Here is a 21286-nt window from a genome sequence, read left to right on the forward strand (position 1 = left end):
TCCTCTCTCCGCTCTTACTACTTCTTATGACTCTCATTCTGTATCCCCTCACTGACGGATTTAATACTTAAAGGCAATTTTCCTTAGAATTCTTTATTTCTCTCTTTCTGTGCCACATATACTCTGCACCCCCTGCATATCTTATCACTGGCATGTGAATGCTAATCCAACTTTCCCATGCTGCATTATATCTTCAAGGCCTTAAGCCTTGACTATTTCTCTCGGGCTTTTCTTCCCTCTTTAAGGTTGGCCTCTCTGAAAAAATGAAAAGCCGTGGATTGTTTTGGCCACCGGGGGCTGCTTTCTCAGTGAAATCAGCTTTAATCGGATTACAGTCACTTTCCCCTCCTGGTGACTAGACTCTTTCAAAAGTGTTTCCATGTTCCCGGCGATTGGGTTAGGAGCAGGCCCAGATAACATCACTGAACCAGATGAGGAAACAATCAGTCAGCGCTCTCCACTGCCCAGGCCCAAGTGTAACCCACCCACCTCCTGGGGGTGGTGGTCTGTCCCATCTAGTGGCATGGAGACCACTTAGAGAGAGAGATGAAGAGCGTCTTCTCTTCAGCCTTAGCCAACAGCCAGGTGGCTTTTAGCTCATGTGGTAGAGGCTCATGCACTAAGCTCCAGAGGTCCCTGGTTCAATCCCGTCTGCTAACGACTGGGGTCTGTTAGCAATACACAACCACTCTTGGGTTTTGGAGAAGTTGGGGATTAGGAAGGGAACTTTGCAATATTTGTTTCCGGAACAGAGGTTCCCAGTTATCAGTGTCTGCATAAGCACAGTTCTCCCAGGCTTTGGGGACCAGGGCCGCCCAGAGAGGGGGGGCAAGTGGGGCAATTTGCCCCAGGCCCCGGGTCCCGCAGGGGCCCCCACGAGAGTTTTTCGGGGCCCCTGGAGCGGAGTCCTTCACTCGCTCCGGGGCCCCCGGAAAACTCTCGTGGCGCCCGGCCCCCCGGAGCTTCTTCCGCTCCGGGTCTTTGGCGGCAGTTCAGCGGTGGGGCATCCTTCCGCTCCGAGACCCGCCGCCGAAGTGCCCTGAAGACCAGCAACCGGGGGTCCTTCCGCCCCAGGACCCGCTGCCGAAGACCCCAGGCCCCCTGAATCCTCTGGGCGGCCCTGTTGGGGACTGGCTCACCCTGCGTCCCTTTGCCATGAGTAAGGTGACCATATATCCTGGTTTGGCCGGGACAGTCCCTTGTTTAAGCCCTGTCCCTTCCGACCCCCCTTTTTTTTTTTTTTTGGCAAACGTGGATATTTGTCCCATTTGCTCTTGCCAACAAATACCCACATTTGTCAAAAAAGTGGGGTGTGAGCAGTGATGCCAGCCCCGCGCGGGCGGGAGGAGGCAGGGCTCAAGCGAGCAGCAACGCCAGCCTTGCACGGGGCGGGCGGGGGGCACTCAGGGCTTATGTGAGCAAGGACGTCAGCCCTGGGTGGGGAGGGGAGCTCAGGCGAGCGGCTCGGGCCAGCCCCACACGCTGTCCTGTTTTCCTTTTGGGAAATATGATCACCCTAGCCATGAGCACTGCTACACCATAGCTGCCTGCCTTTCTACCAGTTCTACATGCACAAATCCGCTGCAGAGTTTATTAATTATTATTAGTGGCCAAAGACCTTCCACACAACTCGACGGCATTTTCTGTCTGTCTGTCTGTCTGTGGGGAGTAATGGGAGTGCACACAGAGAGGGGAGAGTGGGGGACCCCCTTAGGGGAGGAAGGGGTGATGGGGAGCACAGATGAACCCCTGGAAGTGGGGAGATAGAGAGGGATGGAACGGGGGAACAGAGGGAGTTTGTGGGGGGAACAGAGTGCCTTCCTTCTGGGGCATGGGCAGGACTGCATCCGCGTCTGTTCTCTGTCCTGGCCTTCGTGCGGCAAAGGTGGCCAACTGAAATACGAAGCAATTACTTATACAGCCCGCTGCAGCTTCTGAGTCTGGGGCAGCCCCCAGCAGGCAGGAGACATTGTGAAACCCCTGAGATATGGGACCTCAAAGCTCAGTGGCTTAGGAGGTACGTCTACACCTCATTGTAAACCTGAGTCTGTGGGACCCGGGGTTGTGAACTAGGTATTTCCAAGCCCACGCTTGAGCCTCCATACTGCATTGTCAACCTGGGTTGACAATTGCTGGTCCTTGGTCTCACAACAGTGCTAACGCCTCCACACTGCACTATGCAGACGTTCTGATACAGCTCCGTGGCTTGAGCTGCAACCATGCTGCAAAATGAGAGGACTCGGACCCACGTCTGAGCGGGACTCGGGCGCTGATCCACTGGGTGCTGACCTGAATCAGGCTGATTTGTGTGTGGACGGAAGTGGGAGCTTGGGTTCAAACCTGAGTCAATGCCTGGGCTACATGTGCAGTGTAAATGCTACCCATGAAGGCTCCTGGCTCATTCCATCAGCCACTCAAGACAAAGAAGCCCTTATTTCTAACTCTCACGTTATTTACAGGAGTGCAAACAGAATCCAGGAGCTCTGCTGGGTGCTGGCAGCAGAATAGAGACCCCCTGCCTTCCTCCATCCTAAGCAGCACCTACACGTCCTCAGACGCTTTTCAGTTTGCCCCCCCCCCTCCCCATAATGGTGAGAAGTGAGAGATCTAAATTGTTCCCTGTGCAGCAAACCCAGTGGTGAAACGGTGAAACAATAGTGCCATCCAGAGGCCAATGGGCCCATTTCTATTTGTATCCTTAGCTCCTCTTGCAGGAGAGAAGTGGTTCTATCATGACTGTGATGACACCTAGGTCCAATTCCCATTCTGCTTCTGCTTTTGATATTAGCAGATACCTTGACGGCCTGAGATGGGAATGTTGTTTCACTGCATCCTTGTATTTGTCTTCATTGCTCCTTGCAGTGGGAATGGGAGTCAATATGGTGATGGCTTGGAGCAATTTATCACAGCACGGTCATGTCAAGGGACCGTCTGGATTTGTGCACTGTGTCACTTTTAAGTGAGTCTGTAGCCAGCTAGGGGGCTGTTCAACTCCAACGATGGTTTATTTCCTCACCCTACATGCTTCATAGAAGGACTGATTGAAAATTTTCTGTCAAAACTGTTTTTGACAGAAAATTGTGGTTTTGATTAAATAACGTTTTTCACTGAAGTGTCTGCTTTTCATGGGGGGGGGAATGCTTGTTCATCAAAAAACTGAACAGCAAAATATTTCAACTCTGAAATACCACTGCAGTGCCTTATGGGAATTGTAGTTCATGTGTCTCATGCTCCCATTCCCCTCTCTGGAATGAGCTCCCCAGCTGGACTTCATCACCCATGTTGCACTGCAGCCATGTGACTGCCCTGGTGCACCTCCTCCCTCAACAGGAGGGGGCGACTCTGGTGCATCATGGGAGATGTAGTCTGACCAGAGAGTCCAGTCCAGAGATGAGACTGGGAGCATGAAGTACCTGAACTACAACTCCCATAAGGCACCATGGTGATATTTTGAAATTAAAATATTTCACGTTTCAGACAAAATATTTTGGATTTCAATTTGCTTCTGAAAAATTGGAAATTTTCAGCGGGGAAAAAAAAATCTGACCAGTTCTAGAGAATACTCTCGTACTAACCATGGCAGCTAAAAGCACGTCTCCCTTCCTGGTGCCCTAGAGCAGCACCTGTTTGTCTTTCCTGTAACCGGTTTTCACTGCATAGGCAGGAGCCCCTGACTCAGCCTGTGTAACCAAGTCAGTCAGCTCCACTTTCTTCCAAATCCCTGCATTGTAGGTCCTCCCAGACAGGTAGTGATACAAACACAGTCAGCATGGCAAAGCTCAATAACCCATGGCTATGCTGAACTCAGAGCACAGCCGGATTTGTTCTAGCTGGATCAGATGAGACCGTGACAAAGGGTTTGTTTGACTTTGACGTGGAGACGGGGCCTAAACCTTGAGATGTGTCTCTGAAGCTTGAACTCAAGGTTTCTTTATCTGGAAATGAATCCGGGGGATCTTCTGAGGTTTCTCCCAGCCTTTCCAGCATTGCTTGGCTTTACCTGGGTCAAAATCATTGCAGGGAGCAGCCTCTCTCCTGGTGTTGCCACTGCCAGTCATGAACAAAACTAGGAAATGTTGGAACCAATTGCTAAAGCGAAGAGTAACAAGATTAGTCAAGGAATATGATCCAACGCCTATTGAAATAAGAACATAAGAACAGCCAGATTGGGTCAGAACAAAGGTCCACTTCCGACAGTGCCCAATGCCAGGTGCCCAAGAGGGAATGAACAGAACAGGTAACCATCAAGTGATCCATCCCGTCACCCATTCCCGCGTCTGGCAAACAGAGACAAGGGGCACTATCCCTGTCCATCCTGACTAATATCTCCATTACTTTATCTAGTTCTTTTTTGAACCCTGTTATAGTCTAGGCCTTCACCACATCCTCTGGCAAGGAGTTCCACAGGTTGACTGTGCATTGTGTGAAGAAATACTTCCTTTTGTTTGTATTAAACCTGCTGCCTATTAATTTCATTTGTTGACCCCTAATTCTTGTGTTATGAGAAGGAGTAAATAACAATTCCTTATTTACTTTCTCCACACCAATCATGATTTTATAGACCATTATCATATCCCCCTTTAGTCATCTCTTTTCCAAGCTGAAAAGTCCCAGTTTTTTTAATCTCTCCTCATACAGAAGCTGTTCCATACCCCTAATCATTTTTGTTGTCCTTTTCTGAACCTTTTCCAATTCCAATTTTTTTTAGAAGGGGTGACCACATCTGCATGCAGTGCTCAAGATGTGGGCGTAACATGGATTTATATAGCGGCAACATGATATTTCTTATCTATCCCTTTCTTAATGATTCCCAACAGTCTGTTTGCTTTTTTGACTGCCGCTGCACATTGAGTGGATGTTTTCGGAGAAGTATCCACAATGACTCCAAGAACTCTCTCTTGAGTGGTAACAGCTAATTTAGACCCCATCATTTTATATGTACAGTTGGGATTATGCTTTCCAATGTGCATTGGTTCAGGTATTTCATCTGCCATTTTGTTGCCCAGTCACCCAGTTTTGAGAGTTCTTTTTGCAGCTCTTCGCAGTCTGCTTTGGACTTAACTATCTTGAGTAGTTTTGTATCATCTGCAAATTTTGCCACATCGCTGTTTACTCAGATCATTTACGAATATATTGAATAGGACTGGACCCAGTACAGACCCCTGAGGGACACCACTATTTACCTCTCTCCATTGTGAAAACTGACCATTTATTCCTACCCTTTGTTTCCTATCTTTTAACCAGTTACCAGTCCATGAGAGGACCTTCCCTCTTCTCCCATGACATCTTACTTTGCTCAAATCAATGGAATGATTGCCATTAACTTCATTAGGTGATGGATCAGCTGATATACAAGCCAGGAGGTCTGAAGGCTTTTAAGAATGAAGTGGCTGAACTGCTATCAAAAAATATCAGTCGCTCATTAAAATCAATTACTGGAGGGTTGAAAAGTAGTAAATGTGGCATCTGAATTTTAAAAAGATGATCCTGAGAGTTTTCCTGCGGTAGTAGGTTAACTGGCTGAAACAATAATTAAAAGAGAATTATCAAACACCGAGAGGAATATGATATGATAGGGAAAAATGAGCAGGGCTTCTGCCGCACTAATCTACTACGAGTCTTTGAACATATCAACAAAATAGTGGATAGGTGAGAATTGTTTGACATAATGTGTTCGGACTTTCAAAAAGCCTTTGAGGAAGTCCCATGAAAGAGGCTCTTAAGGAAACTAACGAAGCTTAGCATTTATCTTTATTAACAGTATGGAAGAGAGGGTGCCAGAACTGGCAGGTGACACAAAATCATTTATGTTGATCAAGACATGATACGGAGCGTCAGAGGAACTGCAGGGTTTTTGATGGAATTCTGGACTACATGGGCCACTGGTCTGATCCAGTCTGATGACTGCTTTGAGCAGGGGGTTGGACTAGATGACCTCCTGAGGTCCCTTCCAACCCTGATATTCTATGATTCTATGTCTCCTCTATCTCTTATTAACAGTTTAGACTGGGATTTTCAAAGGAGACTATGGGAGTTAGGTACCAAAGTCGTATTGAAATCCAGTGGATGTAGTTCAGGTGCCTCACACACCCATTCTTCTCACCCATGGTGTTCCCCAAATGGACATCTCCCCTGATGCACCAGTCTCCCATCTTGGTTAGGGGAGGCCATGTACCAAGGCAGTCACATGGCTGCAGTGAATCATGGAAGATGTAGTCTGGCTGGGAAGCCTGGCCCATTGTGGACAATTGGAGCATGAACTGCTAAAGGCAACAGACCTACATCTCACACGAGGCACTGCTGCAGCCTTTTAGAATCAAAATATTTCTGGTTTTGGCCAAGAACCAAGAATTTTTTTGGTTTCAAAGCATTCAGTTTTTCAACGCAAAATTTGAATTTTCTATGGAAAGCAGAAACTTTTTGCCAGAAATGCTGTTTATTTGAAAACCCAATTTTCCATTGAAAAACAGTTTGGATGGAAAGTTTTCCACCATCCCTACTGTTTATTTTGATGTGGCCCTGCCTAACACATATGGGAGCTGGTGGTCATTAAATATCAAAATTATTTCAAAGCATCATGTTCTCTCCAGTGGTGGGCTGCTGTGTGGTTGGTTTTACCCCCTCGTGTCCTCATGTCATCAGCTGACAGATCCTCCTGTATTTATCCGTCTCATAAACACTGCTCTTCTTGCTCCCAACCTTGGAAATCATAGATTCACATGACTGGAAGGGACCTCGAGAAGTCATCTAGTCCAGTCCCCTGCACTTATGGCAGGATTAAGTATTATCTAGTTCATCCCTGACAGGTGTTTGTCTAATCTGCTCCTAAAAAATCTCCAATGATGGAGATTCCACAACCTCCCTAGGAAATTTATTCCAATGTTTAACCACGCTGACAGGAAGTTTTTCCTAATGTCCAACCGAAACCTCCCTTGTTGCAATTTAAGCCCATTGCTTCTTGTCCTAGCCTCAGAAGTTAAAGAGAATATCAGCCCTGCCTTCCTCCTTGTAACAACCTTTTATGTATTTGAAAACTTATTTTCCCTCTCAGTCTTCTCTTCTCCAGACTAAACAAACCTAATGTTCTCAATCTTCCCTCCTAGGTCATGTTTTCTAGACCGTCAATCATTTTTGTTGCTCTTCTCTGGACTTTCTCCAATTTGTCCACATCTTTCCTGAAATGTGGTGTCCAGAACTGGACACAATACTCCAGTTGAGGCCTAATCAGCGTGGAGTAGAATAGAAGAATTACTTCGTGTCTTGCTTACAACTAATACATCCCAGAAGGATGTTTGCTTTTTTTTTTTTTTGCAATAGCGTTACGTTGGTGACTCATATTTAGTTTGTGATCCACTCTGACTTCCAGTTTTCTTTCTGCAGTTCTCCTTCCTCGGCATTTCCCATTGTGTTCCCATGGGAAATGTGCTGCAGAGTCGAGTGCTGATTCAGGAGCTAAATGCCCACCATGTGGAAAACCATATTAGAATTCAGCACAGATTTAGCAACTCTTAAGACACTGAATAAATTCTGTTCATTTCCAAAACGCCATGCATAGGTATCGGAAAGCACTTGAGAAGCCATGACATGGCACTGATTTCACATCTCGAAGCCCGAGGATGCTTACAGCAATCCTAAGTTGCCACATACTCATGCCCAGCTTTGATCAGCCTAAGTGAACATTGCTTTTAACAACTATAGTGTTACAGGAATCCCACAAAATTGTGTGTGCACAGAAGAGACAGACAAGTCCCTTCAGACATACAGCCAACTGGTTCTTCTCTCTGTCTTGCTACAGGTCTGACTTCTTTGCTCTGCAGTACCGATCTACCTGTCATCTCTGTTGGATACCTAGAGAGCCCTTTGTTTTCGGGTTTTATTTTGTTTAATTTTTCCCGGGAATTTATCGATGTTTATTACTACAACAATAAAACTGATGAAAATCGGCGGAAAAAGCTATTAATAATTTTTCAGCGTAAATATCAGGGTCTATTTTGGTGGATGGAAGGACAGGGGGAAAAGTATTGAGCAGATTAATGCTTTGATGACTGGAATTCAATGTGGTTTGCTGCAGAACTAAAACAGAACTCAAAACACAATGCCACATCTGAGTTTAAGAAAATAATATATCTCTAGTCCCCAAGTAAAACTTTTCATTGGAATCAACAGTTTGCTGTTGTAGACTTAGACCTATCAGCCTATAAATATTTAATAATTGGGCCACCCCATTTGCAGCGCGTACACTCAACTTCATCCTTTTCTCCTGTTTTTGTTTTGGAGAAACTTTTGACTACTTCCTTGTGTTCTGAAATGTATTGAGACAGATTTTCGTTTTCTTCCCGTTTTAGTGTGCCCGACCTTTAAACCGTCACCTGCTAACAGCTTGAAATGCCTCTGTGGTGGGCGTGAGATTCATCAGAACGTTCGGATGCGCACACACTTCAGAGCTTGTGTGCGTACCTGTTTGGTTATTGTGTGTATCTTTCTAGACGGATACATAGAGCCTTACTCCAACAGGCTGCTTTGCATAGAATCATAGACTATCAGGGTTGGAAGGGACCTCAGGAGGTCATCTAGTCCCACCCCCTGCTCAAAGCATATACACACAGACTAATGTGTTATTGTAATACGTTTATCTCAGGGAATGTACTGTATTTTCCTAATAAAACAAGTTATTTGTATATATTTGAATGATACAAAAGTCGGGTGAAAACTGGAAAAAACCGAAGAATACTCTTTGTAAAACCTGGGAATTTTTTCGGTAAAAATCGGTTTAAACTGAAAGCGAAGGGACTTTGCTATCTATTATCTCTGTGGTACTCTCTCTATTTCTACACGTCTGGCTTCTTTCCTCTGCAGTACCTATCTACCTGCCATCTTTGTTGTATGTCTATCATCACTGTGGTACTTCTAACGTGCCTAGCACCTTGGCATCTAAGGGCCAAGTTCCCCGCCCAGGCTTTCCAATACATGCAGAGCCAGAAAGCTTTCTTTGGGAGGAGAGGCACTGTGTAGGGAGGATTCAAAGCACACAGCACCCCTTAGAGGGCAGAAAGCAAAGCTGCCCCTTTTTCTTCTCCTTTCCCCTCTGAACACGGGCTGGGGAAGCCCGGCAGCGATTCGTTCCTTTCCCCCAGAGCTCAAGCAGAAGGGAGACCCAAGGCCTGGCATTCAGAGGGAGCAAAGCTCCTACAGCTCGTAACGGTGCGCTTTGGTTCAGGAGAAGCCAAGGAAGCAGTCAGCGTCCACTCCAGAAGGGAGATGGCTTTTTTCGGTGGGGGCTGGTGCCCGTCAGCGAGTGAGGCTGTGATTCTCCTTTGATACCCACCACCGTGAGCCAGGCTGTGGCACTCCAATGTTCTGAGGACCCTCCTGGAGCAAAGCAGAACCTGCTTTGCAACAAGAATGATTTCCTTTCATTCATGTCAGTGGTGGGGAAAATAAACACTTTTTCTCGCTCTTTTAAGTTTGCCCATTTTTTCCTCAGTGAATTTTCTGAAATGGGTTTTCTCAAGAAAAGGATGCAGAGTTTTTTTTGCTGGGGGGGAAAAAAAAAGGAAATTTCAAACAAAATGGAAGACGTTCATGTCTTTTGAAAATGTTCACAGAATGTTCCCCTTTTAATGACCATATTCTCAACAGTTCTATTCAGGCATTTTTTCAGTCGTTGTCTGTCTTCCCCATTATTAGCTCTGAAACAGATGAGTGTTTCTGTTCACATAGAGGCAGCGTTTTTTTGGCTCAAAGTTCTTCCCCTAAGATTCTTGTCTAAACTCTTGTAGCTACCAAGCAGTTGAAACTCTGTAGCATGTACATGCTTTATTTGGATTGTATAATCCTGTGCCAAGACGCTGTGATGGCACAGAGAGAGATCTTGCCAAACCAAGGGATTTACAATGAGTGACAGAGCGTTTTGATTCCGCATCACTGATCTGAATCTACACAAGTCAGCAATCAAAAGTTGTTACTGCCACATCTTTGGAGGCTGCTGTGAAACAATCAAACAGTCCCAGACTGAGTGTGGTTCAGAAAGGTCACCATTGTGACATCTCCTTGGCAGTCTCACCGGAGAGGACAATTGACTGGCCCCTGGAGAGCAAACCATCTCTAGAAGGGGTCTCCTCAAGTCATGGCTGAGACAAATTGGCAGGGGTGTCCCACTGCTCCCAGGACTACTCCCATTCTGTGGATAAAGAGAGGACTTCATGCTGCGAATGCAGTGAACTCACTTGGGACCATATCCTGCCAGTCTTGGGCACATGAGTGGCACATTGGAGTAAAGTACTACTCAGGAGGAATAAGGTGGGGGGAAATGGGGGAGTATGGGCCCTGCATCTTCAGTCCTGCTGACCCCAAACATTCAAAAGTCATGGACCTAGCCTCAAAAATCATGAGATTTTAAAACAAATAATAAACGTTGGGATCTTTTATTGGCTAAGCGTTTAGGTCCAGCTTTTCTCTGCAACCAGGGGGGCTAGCAACATTTTTATTTTAAAATTAAAGCTGAGAGTTCATCCCCTAATGACAAGAATCCAGGAGCTGGGCCTATTTAAAAAAATATATATATATCATGAGACAAGAGAGAATCACAAGAGCTGGCAACTCTGCATCTTTTCAATCTAGTGCTAGAGTTATTTTCTTTACAATGCGATTTCTCTTGCTTTTCAGCATCCTGGCCCCCGTTTAGAAAGGGGGCAGCGGTAAAATCCTTGTTCTTTGGATCCTATTTACCTTCAAACAAGTTTCCCAAGCACCAGAGGAGCAGATCAGCATATGGTTAGCATAGGCTTCACTGATTCCTGACCACAAACCAGCCAGCAATATGCTCTACGTGCCCACCTGACTCCTCTTCCCAGACCCATTAGTCCTAACCACTCTGTCGGATTAGATTAATAATATCAGTTGGGAAAAAGTGAGTTAGGCGTTTACTTGGAAGTCAATGGGACTAAGTCACTTTTGAAAATAGGGCCAGATTTGCAAAGGTGTTTAATCACCTAAAATTGCCAAAAAGTGCCTACTGAAGTTTCCAAAAGTGCCTATGTGAATTAGGCACCTCACTCCCTTGCCTTCCAATAGGAGTTAGGTGCCTAGTCTACAGCTGGCTTTTTAACTGAAGCTCTAACAGTCTGTACTGTTAGCTTTTGAGTCCCTGGTTCAATCCCCAGTGGATTGGCCAAGGTGGTGGACATCACACAAACAGACAGCCAATCCATTGTATCAGCAGGCACAGGGAAAAGACATCTCAAATGTTATTGGAGTGTATAGGAATGTAAGAATGTCCATATGGGGTCAAACCAATGGTCCATTTAGCCCAGGATCCTGTCTTCCGACAGTGGCCAGTGCCAGGTGCATCAGAGGGAATGAACAAAACAAGGCAATCGTCAAGTGATCCATTCCCTGTCATCTAGTCCCAGCTTCTGGCAGTCAGAGGTTTAGGGACATCCAGAGCATGGGGTTGCCTCCCTGACTGCCTTGACTAATAGCCACTGATGGACCGATCCTCCATGAACTTATCTAATTCTTTTTTGAACCCAGTTATACTTTTGGCTTTCACAACATCTCCTGGCAATATTTTCGACCAGCTCTATTCATAGGTTTTTCTAGGACCGCTAAAAATTGCGTGCCCTTAACATATCAGTTTTGTGCTCACTTCCTGTAAACCTCGATCTGAAATATTTAGTTTTGACCTTTCCCAAGGACAAAAACCTAAAGATTTATTGAAATCAACCTTTTTCTTGGGGGCGGGGGGGAGAGGAATTGTTGATTTCAACAAAAAAACCCATGGACCATTGAGAAAAAAGTTTGACCAGCTCCACCATTACCTCTGCCTCAGTCACAGCCATGCAATCCTCCCCAAGGAGCAGTACTCAAAACAACGAACCTGTATGCTGATTAGCTGGCTCTATGACATCATATCACAAAAACTTATCCTTCTTTAGGCAGGCTTCCGGGAGCTAAGCCTCTCAGAGAGGTATAGGCCAAATTCCTGAAGCAGTTTAGTTACTTCTCAAAACCATTCAAACATCTCAGAGAGACGGAAGGGTGGGCTTGTGGTTAAAACATAGGCCTGGGGCTCCACAGATGAGGTTTCTAGTCTTGATTTTGCTCCGATGCCTTGGGCAAATCTCTGGGCCTCCTTTCCCATATTCATCCATAAAATGGGGATATTACGTTCTTCTTTGTCTACCTTCTCCATTTAGCTGGTAAGGGGATCAGGGAGTGTGTCTTAGCCTAGGTTTATACTCAGGGTTGTGGTGGCAATTACTGGTAATTTTAAAATCAAGAACGGGTTCTTTTTAAAAAGGTCAGATCCACTTCAAACAGGGATTAATTCAGGCAGGGGCAGCTCTAGCTTTTTCTGCCGCCCCAAGCACGGCAGGCAGGCTGCCTTCGGTGGCATGCCTGTGGGAGGTCCGCCGGTCCCGCGGCTTCAGCGTACCCGCCGCCGAATCACCGCCGAATCCGCGGGACTGGCGGACCTCCCGCAGGCATGCCGCCAAAGGCTGCCTGACTGCCGCCTTCGCAGGGACCGGCAGGGCGCCCCCTGCAGCTTGCCACCCCAGGCATGCGCTTGGAGCGCTGGTGCCCGGAGCCGCCGCTGAATTCAGGAAAGTCCTATGGCCTGTGTTATACATGAAATCAGACTAGATGACCACAAAAGTTCTGTCTGGCCTTACAATCTAGGACTCTAAACTGCTCCTAGCTGAGTAGGGCCCAAATATAAATTGGGAATACAGATAATAAAGTTGGCTCTTTTGGCTAGAAATCTGACAGGAGATGCCTTTTTCACAGGATTGTCAATATCACCTCCATCTAGTCACTTCAGAAATATCCTTTATTCCCAAAATTGGGCATTTTTGCTTCCTGTCCTGAGTTGGACCAGGAAGTGCGAGACTCATGAAATGAAAAATAAAGTTGAAAACAAAATATGACCTTAAACTGTTTGGACTCTCAGGAAAGTTTTGTCTCAGAGTCACTTCCAGCTTTGGACAAAAGTTACAGTCAGTTTGTGTTTCCCATGAGCTGGACCGCCAGACATTTCTTTCAGCCCTGCATTTTGGTAGGTGTATAGAAATGTTAGAAAGCTTAGACACGACGTGTGAATTCTGAAACATCCACTCCTTTGGAAGTTGATGTGTTCTACCCTAAATCCCCACTAGATGGTATGAAGGGACTGGAAAGAAAATTCACCATTTTATTCATTTCTTTATTTATTATTAGAACATCACAACCAGAAGGCATATGGGAAAGGCCTAGTGGAAATCAAATAATCAGACAATTCATGCTGCTGTGTGGCTAACAACAGGAATGTCATTATGTACACTCACCCAGTATGGTTTCGGCAGCTTTCTTGGTATAGACATATTGTTAGCGCGGAAGACTAACAAATTATGTAGCGTGTTTATCAAGGAATGCCGCTACACAGCCGGCAATCACATGATTGCCAAAAGCTTCAATGGCGTGATAAGATGGCCAGTAATGGACATAAACTGAGTAACCAGCCAAACCACCGTAAGGACCCAGGTAGAAACCAATCTGAACAGTGCTTGAGGAGCCTCGGTCTCTTTGAGATTCGCCATGAGGAGGAAGATGAATATGGAATTCGCCTCCGCACCACTACGAGCTTAAACTTGTCTTAGTCCCAATGGGAGATATCTGTGCAGAGGAGAATTTCGCTCTCAATCTGCAGTACCACTGCGAACGTACAGCCGTGTGCTCTGGAAATTAAACTCACACTGAGGACTAAGCTGCCACGGCTCCTCTACATGCCACTCCCACCGTGACACCACCCATCCATGCTTCACAGCCGCCGGCAAGAAAAACTCATCATTCCAGTTTCTCTGATAACAGGAGCTCCTTTTAATTCCCTGTGGCTCTGCGGGGGCCATTCCCAGCAGGGTGGCTCACTCTGCCACTTACATTTCGCCTCCTGTTTTATTCACCTCGGGAATGTGTCAGGTCAGTTTGAAATGGAGCAGAAGTTTCTCTCTTAATTCACTCGCTGTGCTCTCAGCCACAATGGACACTTGGCAGGGCCATCCACGGCCAGCCTCAAACAAGAGGTCTCGACAGTGTCCAGACTGCAGTTAAAACATCCCAGCTGGCCCGGGCCAACTGACTCAGGCTTGCAGGTATATAAAATCATGAGTGGTGTGGAGAAAGTGAATAAGGAAAAGTTATTTACTTGTTCCCATAATGTAAGAACTAGGGGCCACCAAATGAAATTAATGGGCAGCAGGTTTAAACAAATAAAAGGAAGTTCTTCACACAGTGCACAGTCAACTTGGAGAACTCCTTGCCTGAGGAGGTTTTGAAGGCTAGGGCTATAACAGGGTTTAAAAGAGAACTGGATAAATTCATGGAGGTTAAGTCCGTTAATGGCTATTAGCCAGGATGGGTAAGGAATGGTGTCCCTAGCCTCTGTTTGCCAGAGGGTGGAGATGGATGGCAGGAGAGAGATCACTTGAGCATTACCTGTTAGGTTCACTCCCTCTGGGGCACCTGGCATTGGCCACTGTCGGAAGACAGGACACTGGGCTGGATGGACCTTTGGTCTGACCCAGTATGGCCGTTCTTACGTTCTTATGGGCTAAAGGGCTGCTTAATTGTGCTGTAGACATTTGGGCTCAGGCTTCAGTCCAAGCTCTGGGACCCTCCCACCTGCAGGTCCTAGATCCCGAGCCCAAACGTCTACACCACCATTAAACAGCCCAAGCCGGAGTCAACTGGAACAGGGCAGCCGCAGGTTTTTAATTGCAGTTCAGACAGACTCTAAGCCTGGGCACAGGGCAGTTGTTGATTATCTAGCTACACAGGAAGCTATTCAAGAAGCACGATGAAAAATAAAACAGCCTCCAGTCGGGATCCTGGGTCCCTCTCCCCAAAGTTTCAGGTCAGCATCTGCTGTGGAGACAGCATTTGTTGCTCACGTTCATAGATAGGGGATATTCATTCATACGCACCCTGTGTGACAGACCACATGCACTGGTCAGCAGTGTCCTGCCCTGGCTGCAAGAGGCTGAAGGGATGAATGGAAACAGCTCAATCTCCTTCTCCCAGGCACGACTCAAAGGGTCACCATAGACCACTGCTTCTCCTGCTCCAAAGCTCTCACCTGCAGAGACCCATGAGTCTCCATTGTCTCCCCCTCTTTCTATCTGTCCTCTACCCCCAGTCCTCGAAGGAGCCGGTGAGACACCACAGGCTGGAAGGTTACCGGTCATGCTGCTGGGCATATTTTTTGCCAAAAAGTTTTTCTGCTTGAAACAAATATTTTCCCGCCTCAGAAATGGAATTTTCCACTTTTTTTTTTTTTACTTTGCAGAAAAATTTCAGAACTAAATGTTTAGGGAGGAAAATAATATTTGTTTCAATTTTTTTTTTGAAATGGTGGGAAAATTCCCACTTCCCCTCATCTTTTAAAGGATTTTTTTCTTCTTCTCCTGCTGGGAAAGGTGCAAGGAGATACAAAGAATCATGAGGGGGAAAAAAACACATTTTTTACTTACTTTGGAAAAATGTGAAAAAGGTTTTAAAACATGAGAAAAATTAGATTTCCCCTCCCCCGTCTCTCTTTCTCTTAACTTGCCAACAGGGGGCAGCAGCTGAGCGCAGGAGTCAGAACTTCCAGAGGAGTTGGGGGTTTGAGGGCACCAGAGCAGACGCTATCCTTGCCCCATGATTTCGGCCGCACAGACAGAGCCCTCTCCTCCCTCCCCCAAACCCTTCTGCAGTTTGACACTAACATGGGTTCAGCCCTTTGCTCTACAATGCGGGGTCAGGAGCAATATTTCCATTTTGCAAGTGGGGGAAACTGCGGCACAGAGCGAGTCCGTGACTTGCCCGACACCATACAGCACTTCAAGGGCAGAGTTGGGACCAGAACCCCACAGTCACTAGACTCCTAGTGCCTTATCCACCGCAGTGCTCCATCTCCTGCCTGAAATGGTTGAGCTGCCTTCCCTACTCTCCAGCTCACGACCTCTAGACTCTCTGGTTCTGGGGCAACCAGCTCCCTTTCCGTACACCATTGGAAGTCCCCAGGAAGGTACCCTCATTGACATGACCCTCAGCCGGTTCAGAGGAGAAGTTCCACCTGCTTTCACACCTCCTCATGTGCTTTGTATCTGGAGTGTGATGCTTCATCCTGTAGGAGGGATGAAGATAGTGTGGCCAAGGCGACCATGCATCTAAGGGAAGGAGGAGCTCCTCTCCTGCACGCCTCTTCCACTGCACAGCTGGTTCTCCCCTCCCCGCACCAGAGGAGAGGGGCATCTCTGCTGCTTCTCCCAAAGGACTTTTGAGATAGTCTAAAGTTCTGGAGGCCCCGGCTTCCCTTGGGCTGCTTTGACCCAGCGATCCCTTTGCGGTCATTGGCAGCCCATGTTTTGCTCTAACTCATCCTAGGGGACTGGCCCAGGAAAAGGGGACCATCAAGCCATCCTGGCACCCCGTAAGCCCCACCAACTGTGTTGTAAAAAAAACGAGGAGTCCTTGTGGCATCTTAGAGACTAACAAATTTATTTGGGCATAAGCTTTCGTGGGTTAGAACCCACTTCGTCAGATGTATGAAGTAAAAAATACAGGAGCAGGTACACGAAAGGATGGGGGTGCTTTACCAAGTGTTAGGTCAGTCTAACGAGATAAATCAATTAACAGCAGGATACCAAGGGAGGAAAAATAACTTTTGAAGTGGTGAGAGAGTGGCCCATTACAGACAGTTGACAAGAAGGTGTGAGTAACAGTAGGGAGAAATTAGTATTGGGGAAATTAAATTTAGGTTTTGTAATGGCCCAACCACTCCCAGTCTTTATTCAGGCCTAATCTGATGGTATCCAGATTGCAAATTAATTCCAGTTCTACAGCTTCACATTGGAGTCTGTTTTTGAAGTTTTTTTGTTGAAGAATTGCCACTTTAAGGTCTGTTATTGAGTGACCATAGAGGTTGAAGTGCTCTCCTACTGGTTTTTTAATATTATGATTCCTGATGTCAGATTTGTGTCCATTTATCCTCTTGCATAGAGACTGTCCGGTTTGGCCAATGTACATGGCAGAGGGGCATTGCTGGCACATATCACATTGGTAGATGTACAGGTGAATGAGCCCCTGATGGTGTGGCTGATGTGGTTAGGTCCTATGAACAGAGTTGGCACCAGGGTTTCTAGTAGGGATTGGTTCCTGGGTTAGTGTTTCTGTTGGGTGGTGTGTAGTTCCTCATGATTATTTGCTTGGTTGGGGGGCTGTCTATAAGCGAGGAATGGCCTGTCTCCCAAGGTCTGTGAGAGTGAGGGATTGTCTTTTAGGATAGGTTGTAGATCCTTGACGATGCGCTGGAGAGGTTTAGTTGGGGGCTGTAGGTGACGGCTAGAAGCGTTCTGTTACTTTCTTTGTTGGGTCTTCTCAGTACCCTTCTGGCTCTGTCAATCTGTTTCTTCACTTCACCAGGTGGGTATTGCAGTTTTAAGAATATTTGATAGAGATTCTGTAGGTGTTTGTCTCTGTCTGAGGGATCGGAGCAAATGTGGTTGTATCTTAGAGCTTGGCTATAGACAATGGATCGTGTGATGTGGTCTGGATGGAAGCTGGAGGCATGTAGGTAAGTATAGCGGTCAGTAGGTTTCTGGTATAGGGTGGTGTTTATGTGACCATCGCTTATTAGCACTGTAGTGTCCAGGAAGTGGACCTCTTATGTTCATCTCAACTGAGCTGAGCACAATGGCTTTTGTGCTCCGAAAAGAAAAAAGAAAAGTGCCAGGCTTTAAATTAATTACAAAGCAGCTTCCATGATGGACAAGCATGGCGCAGAGGGGACGGGCTGTGGGAAGAAATCATTGCATGCGTGACAGCGTGTTAAATGGACATACGTGGGGATTTTACACTTCAGCGGCAAACCAATGAGGTGTCAAAAAAAAAAAAAACCCCAACAACTCTGAAACACGTGAACTTTTCTTTACTTTTTCAATTTAGTAAAGAGATTTCTTTAGTCCTCGCCCCATAAATATTTACATTCATCACTGAGCAGTAGCTCCTTAAATTAAACAGATAAAGAGGGATGTAAGGGCTGGTCTACACTGGGGGGGGGGAGGTGGGGTGGGAATCAACCTAAGATATGCTACTTCAGCTATGAGAATAGCGTGGCTGAAGTCGACGTATCTTAGTTCGACTTACCTCGCGTCCTCACGGCATGGGATTGACTGCCGCCGCTCCCCCGTCGACTCCACTTCCACCTCTCACCGTGGTGGAGTTCCAGAGTCGACAGCAGAGCGATCGGGGATCGATTTATCGCGTCTACACTAGACACGATAAATCGATCCCCAATAGATCGAGCACTACCCGCCGGTAGTGAAGATGTACCCTAAGTGTCTGTGTGTGTGAGAGAGAGAACAGGCTTTAAGGTATAATGGAGCTTTGTAAACGTAACTATGTGGCTATGTTCCTTTTCCCTCTGAGTGTCCAGAATAATCTTACTCCCAGAGTCTTCACACAATATTCCCTCTCTCCTGGAGTCTAATTTATTAACCTACATTCTGTTCCCCAAAGAGACCCCTGTGCCACCCCCCTCTTAGATTCGGGCTCCCCAGCCCTCCTTCTCAGGACTGTATGGGTCCAGTCGTGGCTTCCCCACCCTACCGACTTTCCCCTTAATTGCAGGATTTTCACAGCCCAGGCAGAGTTCTTTCTCTCAGTGGACCTTCTTTGGTGTCTCCTTTTTGATACACATGCCCATTCATCTGACCACCCTTTGGCCCTTCCCAGGTGGGTTTAATAGCCACTAACACCCACTTGGGCCAACTGGCACACCTGCCTGGAAGTGGCTGGCTTAGATTTATTGTCTGCTGTCAAGGGTTTTTGTGGTAGCCAAATAACCTTAACTCTGCCCTCTTTGAGACATCAGTCACTCCTTTCTCCTTCTTTGCAGAGGGAGTATCCAAAACATGCCCATAGGATATTGGCTTCCTAATGTGCTTCCGGCATACTTCTCTCCAATACTCAGGGTGATGGTTGGTCACCACAGTCATCTTTGACTCTTTCACAAGAGTGCTGTGAGGCTTACGGGTGGGATTTTCCAAGCTACATAAGGCAGTTATGGGTCACGCACCAGGAAGTGAGCGGTCAGAGCCGGAGTCAGAGGCCAGGACCAGTACTGAAGGTTGGAGCCAGAGTCAGGAACCGAGCAGGGCTGGAGCAGACTAGAACAAGGCTGGCATAAGCATTGAGGAGCCGCTGGCCAGATGCTGCTTCTGGCATTAAGAGCAGGCCTGGTGACGCTTCTCAGTCAATTAGGGGGTCTGGTCCATCAGGCTGTTCAGCTGTAGGTCAATTAGCTGGTCTAAGTGCAGGCCAGGATTCCTGACATGATGTGCTTAAATTCCACTGACTTTGTTCTTTTGGAAAACCCGGAGAAACCTCCAGCAGTCATTTGGTGCCCGGAGACATAAGGCAGCCGGAGACAATGTGCCAGAGTGGCACTGCTGTTTCAGTGGTGACCAAATCCTGAGCTCTTTAGATGTTAAAGTCAGGAGTTTGCCCCTCGGTCTCATTTGGCCCTTTGTTTCTCTCTGATTCTTTGTCCTCCATTGTCAGCTGGAGAGAATGCTATTTACATAGTCGCAAATGTCTGCAAAGAGCTTGGTTGGAAGGGGTCCGTGAAACGCACCGTGGTATTGTTGTTGTCATGGGAAAACAGTGAGTAGTGATCTCACGACTGCAATCGGCATTATTCACCAGTATGAAATTCACTGGGGGAAGAAAAACACCTAATATAAAGGGCTTTTCAGGGATTAGTGTAGAACTGAGCCACAAACTGCAGCAATTCTCCCCCTTCCCGCCACCCCCTGGCCTTTCAATCCATCCTCGGTGGTCTCTCTTCGATCCTCCGTAGAAGCTTATTATGATTCGAAAACCTAGAAAAGAAAGCGGAGGCCGTTTTGCTCAGGGAGGCATCCAGAAAGGTCAAAAGGGGAGGATTAGACCAGATCCTCAGAGAAATGGTGAGCGTCTGAATAAAAGGTCCTGAGACATTTCCTGAGCTTCGAGCCGTCGCTGTCAGGGCCGGCTCCAGGGTTTTGGTCTCCCCAAGCAGCCAAAAAAAAAAAAAAAAAGCCGCGACCGCGACCCGCGGCGGCAATTCGGGGGAAGGTCCTTCGCTCCGAGCGGGAGTGAGGGACCGTCCCCCGAACAGCTGCCGCCCCCCTCCGGAGTGGCCGCCCCAAGCACCTGCTTGCCAGGCTGGTGCCTGGAGCCGGCCCTGGTCGGTGTGGTCTCATGGAAAAAGGAATGTGATGTTCGTCACTGCCAGAGACATCAGGTGCTCCAGGGTACGGATAAATTAGCCCCCATAGAGCTGGCTTAAAAAATGACAAGAGTCCACAGGAATTTTCAAAGCTGGGAGCCTAAATTCAGGCATCTAAACCCACATTGGGGCACCTAGAGGGAGGGATAGCTTAGTGGTTTGAGCATTGGCCTGCTAAACCCAGGGTTGTGAGTTCAATCCTTGAAGGGGCCATTTAGGGAACTGGGGTAAAAATCTGTCTGGCGATTGGTCCTGCTTTGAGCAGGGGGTTAGACTAGATGAGGTCCCTTCCAACCCTGATATTCTATAAATAAGATATATCTGCCTGTGCCCCAATGTGGATTTTGATTCCTAGTTTTGGTCCCCAAATTTGAAAATGTTTCCTTAATAAAACCTTATTTTGAAGGTTCAAGTGGGTGTGGCGCCTAGTACTTTTGCTGGCCCTCTGCACAGGGGTGAATTTCACTCAGCATTCCTATCACTGTTTTGAACCCGGACGGAGACAGCAGCTGAAGGGGCCGTGAAGTTTGCACAGGTCTAGCACGACTTTCAGAATTCCACAGAAACTGCTGTGTTCAAACCGTCAGCCAGACAGCTTCCTGCTGAACATGGTTTGCAACGCTGTGGGTGTCTGGGCCTTAATCCTGCCTGCATGCACACACACACAATCTATCTATTGTGGTGAGGTTTCCAATCCGTTTCACAGGGTACTACCCACAATCATGATTCACTCCCTCAAGCACAGGCAATGGCTGTTTTATCCCTCCTTGGGCTTCAAGTTCCAAACTAGTGTCCCAACTGCCTTTCTCTGCAAAACACAGATAGATCTCAACATTCTCATTCCTGAAACTGTCTGCCGATCCCTTCCTGCATTTCATGAAAGCAGGTTCTCTCAGGATAGCCCGTCACGTCTCTGCTGTGCTTGAGCTCAGAAATACTGCCAGAGTCTGCTTTCTCTCATCATTTCAGCTTCCGCTCCCAGACAAAAGTAGGAAG

The 21286-nt window shown here is 46.9% G+C and overlaps 1 protein-coding gene across 1 annotated transcript in view; it reads left to right on the forward strand.

The window, feature by feature from the left end:
* Positions 1–21286, forward strand: part of LOC112118288 (acid-sensing ion channel 2) — a 1160041-nt gene that overhangs the window by 442753 nt on the left and 696002 nt on the right. The window lies entirely within an intron of this gene.

Source organism: Terrapene carolina, unplaced genomic scaffold (assembly GCF_002925995.2).
Source record: "Terrapene carolina triunguis isolate 2854851 unplaced genomic scaffold, T_m_triunguis-2.0 Scaffold193, whole genome shotgun sequence".
NCBI classification, from domain to species: Eukaryota; Metazoa; Chordata; order Testudines; family Emydidae; genus Terrapene; species Terrapene triunguis.